At 35.4% G+C, this 12404-nt stretch overlaps 1 protein-coding gene across 2 annotated transcripts in view; it reads right to left on the reverse strand.

Annotated features, from left to right (window-relative positions):
- The window catches only part of ZDHHC15 (zinc finger DHHC-type palmitoyltransferase 15), a 93678-nt gene that overhangs the window by 62546 nt on the left and 18728 nt on the right, over positions 1-12404 (reverse strand). The window lies entirely within an intron of this gene.

The following is a 12404-nucleotide window of genomic DNA, read 5'->3' on the forward strand; positions in this document are numbered from 1 at the left end:
AGAAAGAGACAGCAAATATTCAAACTCCCACACCAAAAATAAATAGTAACCCCCCCAAAAATACAAAGGGGTATTCTTGCATAGAAGTAGCCTTACAAGACTACAGTTTTGCTTCCTCAAACTCACAGAAAAAGAAAAACACAAGCAAGATGGAGAAGCTCTGAAACCATTCCCAGTTAAAGGAACAGGAGAATTCACCTAAAGCAATCAACAATGAAACAGACCTCTGCAGTCTGACAGATTTTGAGTTCAAAAGGAAGCTACTGAAAAAGTGAAAGAATTAAGAAAGGATATTAACAGTAAGGCAGATTCCTTTAGAAAGGAACTGGAAAATATAAGGAGGAGCCAAGAAAAACTAGAAAATTCATTTGCAGAGATACAAACTGAGCTTAAGGCAATAAAGCAGGCCAATCTATGTGTAATAGGAATTCCAGAAGGAAAAGGAGAAGGAAAGGAGATTGAAAATATATTTGAAGAAATTATCACTGAAAACTTTCCAAATCTAAAGCATACTGATATCAAGATACAGGAAGCACAGAGGGCCCCAAACAAGCTGAACCCAAATAGGACCACACCAAGACATATTATAATAAAAATGGCAAAAGATAAAGAGAGGATTCTAAAGGCAGCAAGAGAAAAACAAAGCATTAATTATAAGGGAACCCCCATAAGGCTATCAGCTGATTTCTCTACAGAAATACTACAGGCCAGAAGGAAGTGGCAAAATATATTTAAAGTGCTGAAAGCAAAAAATTTGCAACCTAGAATATCCTACCCAGCAAGAATATCATTTAAATTAGAAGGGGAAATAAAGACTTTCTCCAACAAACAAAAGCTAAAAGACTACAGCAATACCAAACACATTCTAAAAGAAATACTGAAAGGGCTTCTCTAAATTAAAAAAAAGAGAGAAAAAAAAAACAAAAAGAAGAATTAGGATGGAGGAAACCACAATTGGTAAGCAATCACTTAAATATGCCAGCATACAGATCTAAACCATGAAGATGTTAAAAAAAAAAGACATCAAAATCATACAACGTGGGGAAGGAAAGGAATAAAACACAGATTCTTTTTTTTTTTTATTTTAATGACGTGGCTGAGCCTATATGACTATCAGGCAAAAGCAAGCAGATATAGGAAGGGCTTAACATGCTTAAAAAACAGGGCAGCCACAAATCAAAACCGAACATCACATTCACAAAAAATGAAAAGAAAAGTACTCAAGCATAAAATAAATGGAAACCATCTAACAAAAAAAGAAAAGAAGAAAAGAGAAACATAGAATCAACTGGAAAACAAGGTTCAAAATGGCAATAAATACGTATCTATCAATAATCACCTTAAATGTCAATGGACTGAATGCTCCAATCAAAAGACACAGAGTGGCAGATTGGATAAAAAAGCAAAAACCTTCAATCTGCTGCCTACAAGAAACTCACCTTAGGGCAAAGGATACATATAGATTGAAAGTGAGGGGATGGGAAAAGATATTTCATGCCAATGGACAAGACAGGAAAGCAGGAGTTGCAATACTCATATCAGACAAAATAGACTTTAAAATGAAGGTCATAAAGAACGACAAATAAGGACACTATTTAATGGTTAAAGGATCCATTCAAGAAGAGGATATTACAATAGTCAATATATATGCACCTAATATAGGAGCACCCAGATACATACAACAAATACTAACAGACATAAAAGGAGAAATTGATGGGAATACAATCACAGCAGGAGACTTTAACACCCCACTCACAACAATGGACAGATCCTCTAGACAGAAAATCAATAAGGCAACAGAGATCCTAAAGGACACAATAGAAAAGTTAGACTTAATTGACATTTTCAGGATATTACATCCAAAAAAATCAGAATATACATTCTTCTCAAGTGCACATGGAACATTCTCAAGAATTGATCACATACTGGGGCACAAAGCTAACCTCAACAAATTTAAGAGTATAGAAATTATTTCAAGCATCTTCTCTGACCACAATGGCATGAAACTAGAAATCAACCACAGGGAAAGAAATGAGAAAAAAACTGACTACATGGAGACTAAACAACATGCTACTAAAAAACCAATGTGTCAATGAGGAAATAAAGAAGGAAATTAAAAAATGCCTCGAGACAAATGATAATGAAGACACATAGCTATGGGATGCCACAAAAGCAGTGCTCAGAGGGAAATTCATAGAAATACAGGCCTTCCTCAAAAAAGAAGAAAAAACTCAAATCCACACCTTAGCCCAACATCTAAATGAAATAGAAAAAGAACAAACCAAACCTAAAGTCAGTAGAAGGAAGGAAATCATAAAGATCAAAGAGGAAATCAATAAAACAGAGATTCAAAAAACAATTGAAGAATTCCATAAAACCAAGAGCTGGTTTTTTGAAAACTTAAACAAAATTGACAAACCTCTGGCTAGACTCAACAATAAGGGGAAAAAAAACCCAAATAAACAAAATCAGAAAAGAAAAAGGAGACATCACAATGGATACTACAGAAATACAAAAAAACAGGAGACGATACTATGAACAACTGTATGCCAACAAATTTGACAACCTGGAAGAAACGGACAACTTTCTAGAGACTTACAGCCTGCCAAAACTTAAGAAGAAATAGATCAACTGAACAGACTGATTACTAGAAATGAAATTGAATATGTCATAAAAACACCCCCTTAAAAATAAAAGTCCAGGACCAGATGGCTTCGTGGGTGAATTCTACCAAACATACAAAGAGGAACTTATACTGATACTTCATAAACTTTTGCAAAAGATTGAAGATGGAACACTCCCAAAGAAATTCTATGATGCCAACATCACCCTCATTTCACAACCAAAGATACCACCAAAAAAGAAAACTATATGCCAATATTTTTGATGAATATAGACGCAAAAATTCACAACAAAATTTTAGCCAACCGAATCCAACAACATATCAAAAAGATCATACACCACTAATAGGTGGGATTCATCCCAGGTTCACAAGGATGGTTCAACATATGCAAATCAAACAACGTCCTACACCACATTAACAAAAGAAAAGTCAAAAACCAGATGATCATCTCAATAGATGCAGAAAAAGCATTCGACAAAGTCCAACATCCATTCATGATCAAAACTCTCACCAAAGTGGGTATAGAGGGAACATACCTTAACATAACTAAAGCCATTTATGACAAACCCACAGCAAATATGATACTCAATGGAGAAAAATTGAAAGCCTTCTCACTCAAATCTGGAACAAGACAAGGATGCCCATTCTCACCACTTTTATTCAACACAGTATCATAAGTTTTAACCACAGCAATCAGGCAAACAAAAGAAATTAAAGGCATCCAAATAGTAAGAGAAGAGGTAAAACTGTCACTGTATGCAGATGACATGATACTATACATAGAAAACCCTAAGGACTAAACCCAAAAACTACTTGAACTGATCAACAAATTCAGCAAAGTAGCAGGACATAAGACTAACATTCAGAAATCAGTCACATTTCTGTATACTAACAATGAAATATTAGGAGAGGAATACAAAAATACAATACCTTTTAGAATTGCACCCCCAAAAATCAAATACCTGGGAATACACCTGACTAAGGAGGTAAAGGAATTATATGCCAAGAACTATAGAACATTAATCAAGGAAATTAAAGAAGATGTAAAGAAATGGAAAGATATTCCATGTTCCTGGATTGGAAAAATCAATATTGTAAAAATGGCTATACTACCTAAAGCAATCTACAGATTCAATGCAATCCCTATCAAATGACCCAGGACATTTTTCACAGTACTAGAACAAACAGTCCAAAAATTTATATGGAACCACAAAGGAACCAGAATTGCCAAAGGAATTCTGAAGACCAAAAACCAAGCAGGAGGCAACACTCTCCCAGACATAAAGCAATATTACAAAGCCAGTCATCAAGACAGTGTGGTACTGGTACCAAAACAGACATACAGACCAAGGGAACAGAATAGAGAACCCAGAAATAAACCCTGCCACCTATGGTCAATCAATCTTTGGCGAAGGAGGCAAGAACAGAAAATGGGAAAAAGAAAGTCTTTTCAGCAAGCATTGCTGGGAAACCTGGACAGCTGCATGCAAAGCAATGACACTAGAACTCACCCTCACACCATGTACCAAAATAAACTCAAAATGGCTGAAAGATTTAAATATAAGACAGGACACCATCAAACTCCTTGAAGAGAATATAGGCAAAACATTCTCTGACATTAACCTCATGAATATTTTCTCAGGTCAGTCTCCCAAAGCAACAGAAATAAAAGCAAACATAAACCAATGGGACCTAATCAAACTGAAAAGCTTTTGCACAGCAAAGGAAACCCAAAGACAACTTACAGAATGGGAGAAAATAGTTTCAAATGATGCAATGGACAAGGGCTTCATCTCTAGAATATACAAGCAACTTATACAACCCAACAGCAAAAAAGCCAATCAATCAATGGAAAAATGGGCAAAAGACCTGAATAGACTGTTCTCCAAGGAAGATATACAGATGGCCAACAAACACATGAAACAATGCTCAACATCCCTGATTATAAGAGAAATGCAAATCAAAACTATCACGAGATACCACCTCACACCAGTCAGAATGGCCATCATTAATCGGTCTCCAAATAACAAGTGCTGGAGGGGTTGTGGAGAACAGGGAACCCTCCTGCACTGTTGGTGGGAATGTAAGCTGGTACAGCCACTATGAAGAACAGTTTGGAAATACCTTAGAAATCTACACATAGAACTTCCTTATGACCCCACAATCCCACTCTTGGGCATCTATCCGGACAAAACTCTACTTAAAAGAGACACATGCACCCGCATGTTCATTGCAGCACAACCCAGATGTCCATCGACAGACAATTGGATTAGGAAGATTTGGTATATACACACAATGGAATACTACTCAGCCATAAAAAAGACCAAAATAATGCCATTTGCAGCAACATGGATGGAACTAGAGACTCTCATCCTGAGTGAAGTAAGTCAGAAAGAGAAAGACACACACCATATGATATCACTTATATCTGGATTCTAATATAAGGCATAAATGAATCTTTCCACAGAAAAGAAAATCATGGACTTGGAGAATAGACTTGTGGTTGCCAAGGGCGAGGGGGAGGGAGTGGGATGGATTGGGAGCTTGGAGTTAATAGATACAAGCTATTGCCTTTGGAATGAATTAGCAATGAGATCCTGCTGTATAGCACTGGGAACTATGTCTAGTCACTTAGGATGGAGCATGATAATGTGCAAAAATTGAATGTGTTACATGTATGTGTAACTGGGTTACCATGCTGTACAATAGAAAAAAAAATTGTATTGGGGAAATAACTATTAAAAAATAAAACTTAAAAAAAAAGAAAAATGGTTTGTTTCCAATCCTCTTCTTGATATCTACTTAACATTTCACTGATTCACTGATCTTGGGGATAAAGAAATACACAGGGCAACATTCCTTGGGGAAAAATCTTTATCTACTTTCCCAGTTTAAAATGAATAGCTGAGATGTCATCACTCTATATATCATTTGTATTAAGTATAGTCCAATGCCCCCATGTTGTCAGGGATATTCACAGAGGACACCAAAGGAGAACAGAGCCTCTATACTGTCTATATGGTGGCTAGGAATTTGTGAGCCAATTTTTCACTGGTTGGGGAAGAGGCAGGGTTTATCATAATCAAGCTTGATAGCCTCAGAATCTGATTAGTTTTGTTTACACAAGCAATAAGACTTCTACCCCATTAACATGATGTTGACTTGATTTATTTTAATGTTATAAAATTTTAGATTTTGAAGAGACCTCAGATGCCATTTGGTTCAACCATCTCCATGTGCATGAATCTGTTTTGTGTTATCCCTAACAATTGGTTACCCAGCTTTCATTTGAACACCTGAAGTAATAGACAACTTACCAATTCTTGGGCAGCCCATTCTATTGCTAGATAGCTCTGAATGTTAGACACATCTTTGTCATATTAAGCAGAAATATGCTTCCTGGTAACGCCCTCCTCTTGATCCTATTTTTTTTTCCCATGGAGAAGAATCATATTTGCTTTAATCATGGAGACACAGCTCAACATTTAAAGATCTCTTATGACTCAATAATAACATGAACTCAAAAAAGTAGGCAGAAGACTCAGACACTTCATAAAAGAAGATATATAGATGGCAAACTAGCACATGAAAAGATGTTTATCATTAGTCATACAGAGGGCAAATTAAAACCATTGGATATCATTTCATACACAATAAATGGTTTTTAAAACCTGACAACACTAAGTGACAGTGAAAATGAAGAACCACTGGAACTCTCATATCACTGATGGAGATACAAAATGGTAGAATTGCTTTGGAAAAGTTTGGCAGTTTCTTATAAGGTTAAACATACAATTACCACAGAACCTAGCAATCCTACTCCTAGGATTTTACACATACAAAAAAATAAAAATACATTTCCACAAAGGCCTGTACATGGATATTCTTATAGATTTATACATAACGGCCAAAAACTAGAAACAACTCAAATGCTCACCAACTGGTGAAGGAATAAGCCAACTGTAGTACACTTATTATATAGAATACTACTTGGAGATAAAAAGGAACAAACTATTCATACATGCACTGACAGGGATGAGTCTTAAATGTATATTGCTTAAAAGAGAGAACACAGATACAAAAAGCTATTTGTTGTATGATTCACTTTATATGACATTCTGAAAAAGGTAAAACTATAGGGACAGAAAACAGATCACTAGTTGCCAGGGTGGAGAATGATACAACTGCTTGCAAATGGGCCAGAGGGACTATTTTGTGGGTAATTAAATATTCTCTATCTTGATGGTAGTGGCATTTACATCACTGTATACATTTGTCAAAACTCATCAACCTGTATATATGGGGAAATTCTTATTGTATGTAAATTATAGCTCAATGAACGTGAAAAAATCAAAGAGATATAAAAATGGGCTTTTTCTGAGGTAAAGTGATGCAGCCACAAGCCAAAGGAACAAAGGCAGTCACTGGAAGCTGGAAGAGATAAGATTTAGAATCTCCCCTTGAGCCTCTGGAGGGAGCATTGCCTGGAGATACCTTGATCAGACTTTTGCCCTCCAAAACCATGAAAGAATCAATTTCTTTCTTTCTTTTTTTTTGGGGGGGGGGCGCATCTGAGGCATTTGGAAATTGCCAGGCTAGGGGTAGAATCAGAGCTGCAGCTGCTGGCCTATGCCACAGCCACAGCAATGGCAGATCTGAGCTGCATCTGTAACCTATAATGAAGCTCACAGCAACACCAGATACTTAATCCACTGAGCAGGGCCAGGGATTGAACCCACATCCTCATGGATATTAGTTGGGTTCATTACTGCTGAGTCAAAATGGGAACTCCTGAAAGAATCAATTTTTGTTGGTTTATGTCACCATGTTTGTGGTAATTTGCTATGGAAGGCAGAGAAAACAAAGATGTTCTCTATACTCAGTTTTCTCATCCATAAATGATCATATGATAATACTTACTTCATAGGGCCATAAATGAGAATTAAATGAATTAATATACCTAAAGCACATTAGAGCAGTGGCTGGCACATATTAAGTGCACTTGAAGTAGTATTTATTATGACTCTTTAATAAGGAGTTAAGTGGGAGAGGTCACGTTGTGGCACATGAGCCAGAAGTGTGGTGTAGATCACAGACACAGCTCAGATCCTGTGTTGCTGTGGCTCTGGCATAGGCTGGCCTCTACAGCTCTGATTTGACCCCTAGCCTTGGAACTTCCATATGCCGTGGGTGCAGCCCTAAAAGCAAAAAAAAAAAAAAAAAAAAAGTTAAGTTGCAGCTATCTTGAGCCTCCAGTCCCTTCACCTGTTAACCAGATAATAATAAAAATATTTAGTTTAACAATTTTGAGATAAGAAAATAAGTAAGAAATAAAATGAGCCTTTTACTTGGGTGTCTTTTCATCTTAGATTTTCTAACAGTCAGCTATTTATTCTTACTTCCCAGTCTAATATTTTCATTTTCCTCTTAGCCACATTTAAATGAGTTTGGAGTTACAGACTGCATGGCTGAAAACAGTGTTGATAGGTACACAAGTAGAGGAGGAAGCAAAATCCTATCTCGGAAATCTAGCACTGGCTGAAATCTGGCTTATCTTTCCTCTCCCACATATATCTCATTATTTTGGCTCCATACATGCCTGCACCAAATGGTAGCCAGATACAAGTGGAGGTTGCAGGAGACATTTTGGGGAGGACACAAGAGCATGGAAGTTTCTGTCCAGCCCACTGGGGAGGAGTGAATTAAAGTATGGTAGAGTCATATCTTTGAAATGGTACATTTGGATGTAGCTATATCAAAAGATACTTATCAAAATGTAAAGGAGCAAAACATCAATTTTAAAAAAATTTACCAAGTGGTGTGTACTAGACACACCACTGAATCTTGCTTCAACCTTAACTTCTTCAGTGACTGCAAAGGACTTAATGCTTTCTACTTTATCCATTTCTATATTGTTTGCATTTCATGAGGTTCTATTACCTTTATTTTTAAAATTAATTATTTTATTTTATCTCATTTTATTTTTTTGCCACACCTGTGGCACATGGAAGTTCCTGAGCCAGGGATCAAACCTGAGCCATAGCAATGACAATGCCAAATCCTCAACTGCTACGCCATCAAGGGACTCCTCTATTACCTTTATAATCAAGAAAAACAATAAGGTTTTATTTTTTAAGTTCATCACTAAGGAATGGTTAAATAAATCACAGTATGTCTATATTATGGAATATCTTGAGGTCATTAAAAGAATAAAGTATGTTTGTATATACTAATATGGAAAGGCATCTATGATATAAAATTACTAAGTAAAAAAGTAAATCATAAGATAACATGTATAGTATCATCCAGTTTAAAAAAAACAATCAAACCTATACAAATTATACTCATCTAAAACTGTGTTTGTATGTAAACACAGAAAGATCTAGAAGGATACAAATCAACCCAAATATACTAATTATCTGGGAGTAGAGATTGATGGGGGAGGCAGTAGTATGAGGAGGACTTTATTTTTTATCTTATATATTTTTGTAGTTTGAATTTTCAATAAGTATTGTTTTTGCAACAAAATTATACTAATATTATAAATCAGTATATTGATATTAATTATAATTATATATTATTATTATTACATTAATGTATCAACATAATGTTCTTTTAGAAATGGGTTAGCCCTTAAAGAAAGCTTGTCTGGTCCCCAAGTCCTCATTATAATTTTATAGTAATAAATATGAAATAGTATATTTTACCCAGGCACTTATGGCCAATTAATCTACAAAAAAAGAAGACAAGAATACAATGGAGAAAAGACAGTTTCTTCAAAAAGTGGTGCTGGGAAAACTGGACAGCTACATATAAACAAATGAAATTAGAACATTTTCTCACACCATACACAAAAATTAACTCAAAATGTATTAAAGACATAAATGTAAGAATGGAAATCATAAAACTCCTAGAAGAGAACATAGGCAGAACACTCTGACATGAACCACAGCAATATTTTTTTGAATCTGTGTCCTAAAGCAAAGGAAACACAACCAAAAATGAACAAATGGGACCAATTTAAACTAAGGGCTTTTACACAACAAAGGAAACTACCAACAAAATGAAAAGACAACCTACAGAATGGAAGAAAATATTTGCAAATGAGATGAATGATAAGGATTTAATATCCAAAATATATAAACAGCTCATACAACTCAGTATAAAAATAAACTAAAACAAAAAAACCAACCAATTAAAAAGTGGGCAGAAGACCTGAATAGACATTTTCCCAAAGAAGACATACAGATGGTCAGCAGGCAACTGAAAAAATGCCCAACATCACTAATCATCAGATAAATGCAAATCAAAACCACAATGAGATGTCACCTCACACCTGTAAAGAATGGCCACCATCAAAAATGTCTAAAACAATAAATGCTGGGGAAGGTGCAGAGAAAAGGGGACCCTCTTACATTGTTGATAGGAATGTGAATTGGTACAACGACTATGGAAAACAGAATGGAGGTTCCCCAAAAAACTAATAGAGTTACCATATGATCCAGTTACCCCACTCTTGGGCATCTATCCAGAGAAAACCATAATTTGAAAAGATACATGCACCCCAATGTTTACTGCAGCACTACTTACAATAGCCAAGACATGGAAATAACCTAAATGTCCACCAACAGAGGAATGGATAGAGAAGATGGGGTACATATATTCAATAGAATATTACTCAGCCATAATAAAGAATGAAATAATGCCATTTGCAGTAACATGGATGGACCTAGAAATTATTGTACTAAGTATAGTCAGCGAAATGACATACATCACTTATATGTGGAATCTTAAAAAAGGATACAAATGAACCTATTTGCAGAACAAAAATGGACCCATAGACTTTGAAAACAAACTTATGGTTACCAAAGGGGATAGGTGGAGGGGGGAGGGATGGACTGGGGTTTAGGATTGACATATGTACATTGAGGTATATGGAATGATTGGCCAATGGGGACCTGCTGTATAGCACAAGAGAATTCTACCTAATATTCTGTGATAATCTATTTGGGAAAAGAATCTTAAAGAGAATGTATGTGTGTACATGTATAAGTGAATCACTTTGTTGTACAGCAGAAATTATCACAACACTGTAAATCAACTATATTTCAATAAAACTTTCAAAAAAAAAGACCGTAAATAACAAATGTCAGTAAGAATGTGGAGAAAAGAGAACAATTGTACACTGTTGGTGGGAATATAAATTTGTGCAGTCACTGTGGAAAACAGTATGGAAGTTTCTCCATAAAATCTAAAAATAGAACTACCATATGACCCAGCAATTCCACTCCTGGGTATACATTTGAAGAAAAAAAAACACTAATCAAAAAAAGATACATGTACCTCAATTTTCACAGCAGTATTATTTACAATAGTCAAGATATGGAAGCAATTATATATCAACAGATGAACAGATAAAGATGTGGTGTATAAATACAATGGACTACTAGTCAGCAGTTAAAAGGATGAAATTTTTCCATTTGTAACAACATAAATGGACCTGGAAGGTATTATACTTACTGAAATAGGTCAGAGAAAGACAAATATTGCATGTCATCACTTATATTTGGGATCTAAAATATAAACTAGTGAATATAACAAAAAAGAAACAGACTCACAGGTATAGAGAACTAGTAGTTACCAGTGGGGAGAGGGGAGGGGAAAGGACAATTTAGAGGTAGGGGATTAAGAGGCACAAATTATTATGTGTCAAACAATCTACAAAGATATACTGTACAATACAGGGAACATAGCCAATATTTTATAATAACTATAAATGGAATACAACTTTTAAAAATTGTGGCATTGCCATGAGCTATGGTGTAGGTTGCAGATGTGGCTCGGATCCTGTGTTGCTGTGGCTCTGGTGTAGGCTGGTGGCTACAGCTCCTATTAGACCCCTAGCTTGGGAACCTCCATATGCCACAGAAGCTGCCCTAGAAATGGTAAAAAGACAAAATAAAATAAAGTAAAAATTGTGAATCACTCTGTTGTACACCTACACTAATATAATATTGTGAACCAACAATACTTTAATTTTAAAAAAGGAGAACACAATAAAACTAATTGAAGATTTCCTATCCAGTATGGAGGTTAGTATAAAGATCATATTATAACCCAAACTTTTTTCTCCCAATGCCCTCTCACCTGGTATCTAATATATCACTAACTAAATAAGGTGAGTATAATCAAGAACTGACACACTTGAGCAGCAACTCAAGACTTGCTCTAAGGCTCTACCAAAAGTAGCAAACATTTACTGAGTCATCAGTATGTGCTTTATTCACCACTGTCCTAAGTGTTCTACATTAAAATTTCACAACTCTATGAAATAGGTGTTATTTTTATTTATATTCTACACATTAATAAAGTGAGCACAAGTAATTCAAATAATTTACTAGGAAGTAGCAAAGCCAGGATCTGAATTTAGACACTTCAGCTCCAGAACTCATACTTTTAACTACTGTGATCTACTGTCTTCCCATTACTCTGCTTTATAGCTTCTATAGCCAGCACCTCAGTTAAATGAGTAATAGCAAACTGGAACTTTAAAAACAGAATAATATTAACACTAGATAATTAATGAATTACAATTGATTCCCATGAAGTGAGAATTAAAAGCTGTGTAAATATTTATGGTTATACCTGATAAAATGTAAAACTAAAGGTTTGTTAAGATTCATGCTTAGCTTACATGGCTTTAAATGGAGACTGCCTCAGTCTTTTTAGAATGGTAGTATAAATTGCAAATCAAGCCAAGATGGGGTGAGGAGGAAAGAGG

This window comes from Phacochoerus africanus, chromosome X (assembly GCF_016906955.1).
Source record: "Phacochoerus africanus isolate WHEZ1 chromosome X, ROS_Pafr_v1, whole genome shotgun sequence".
Lineage (NCBI taxonomy): Eukaryota > Metazoa > Chordata > Mammalia > Artiodactyla > Suidae > Phacochoerus > Phacochoerus africanus.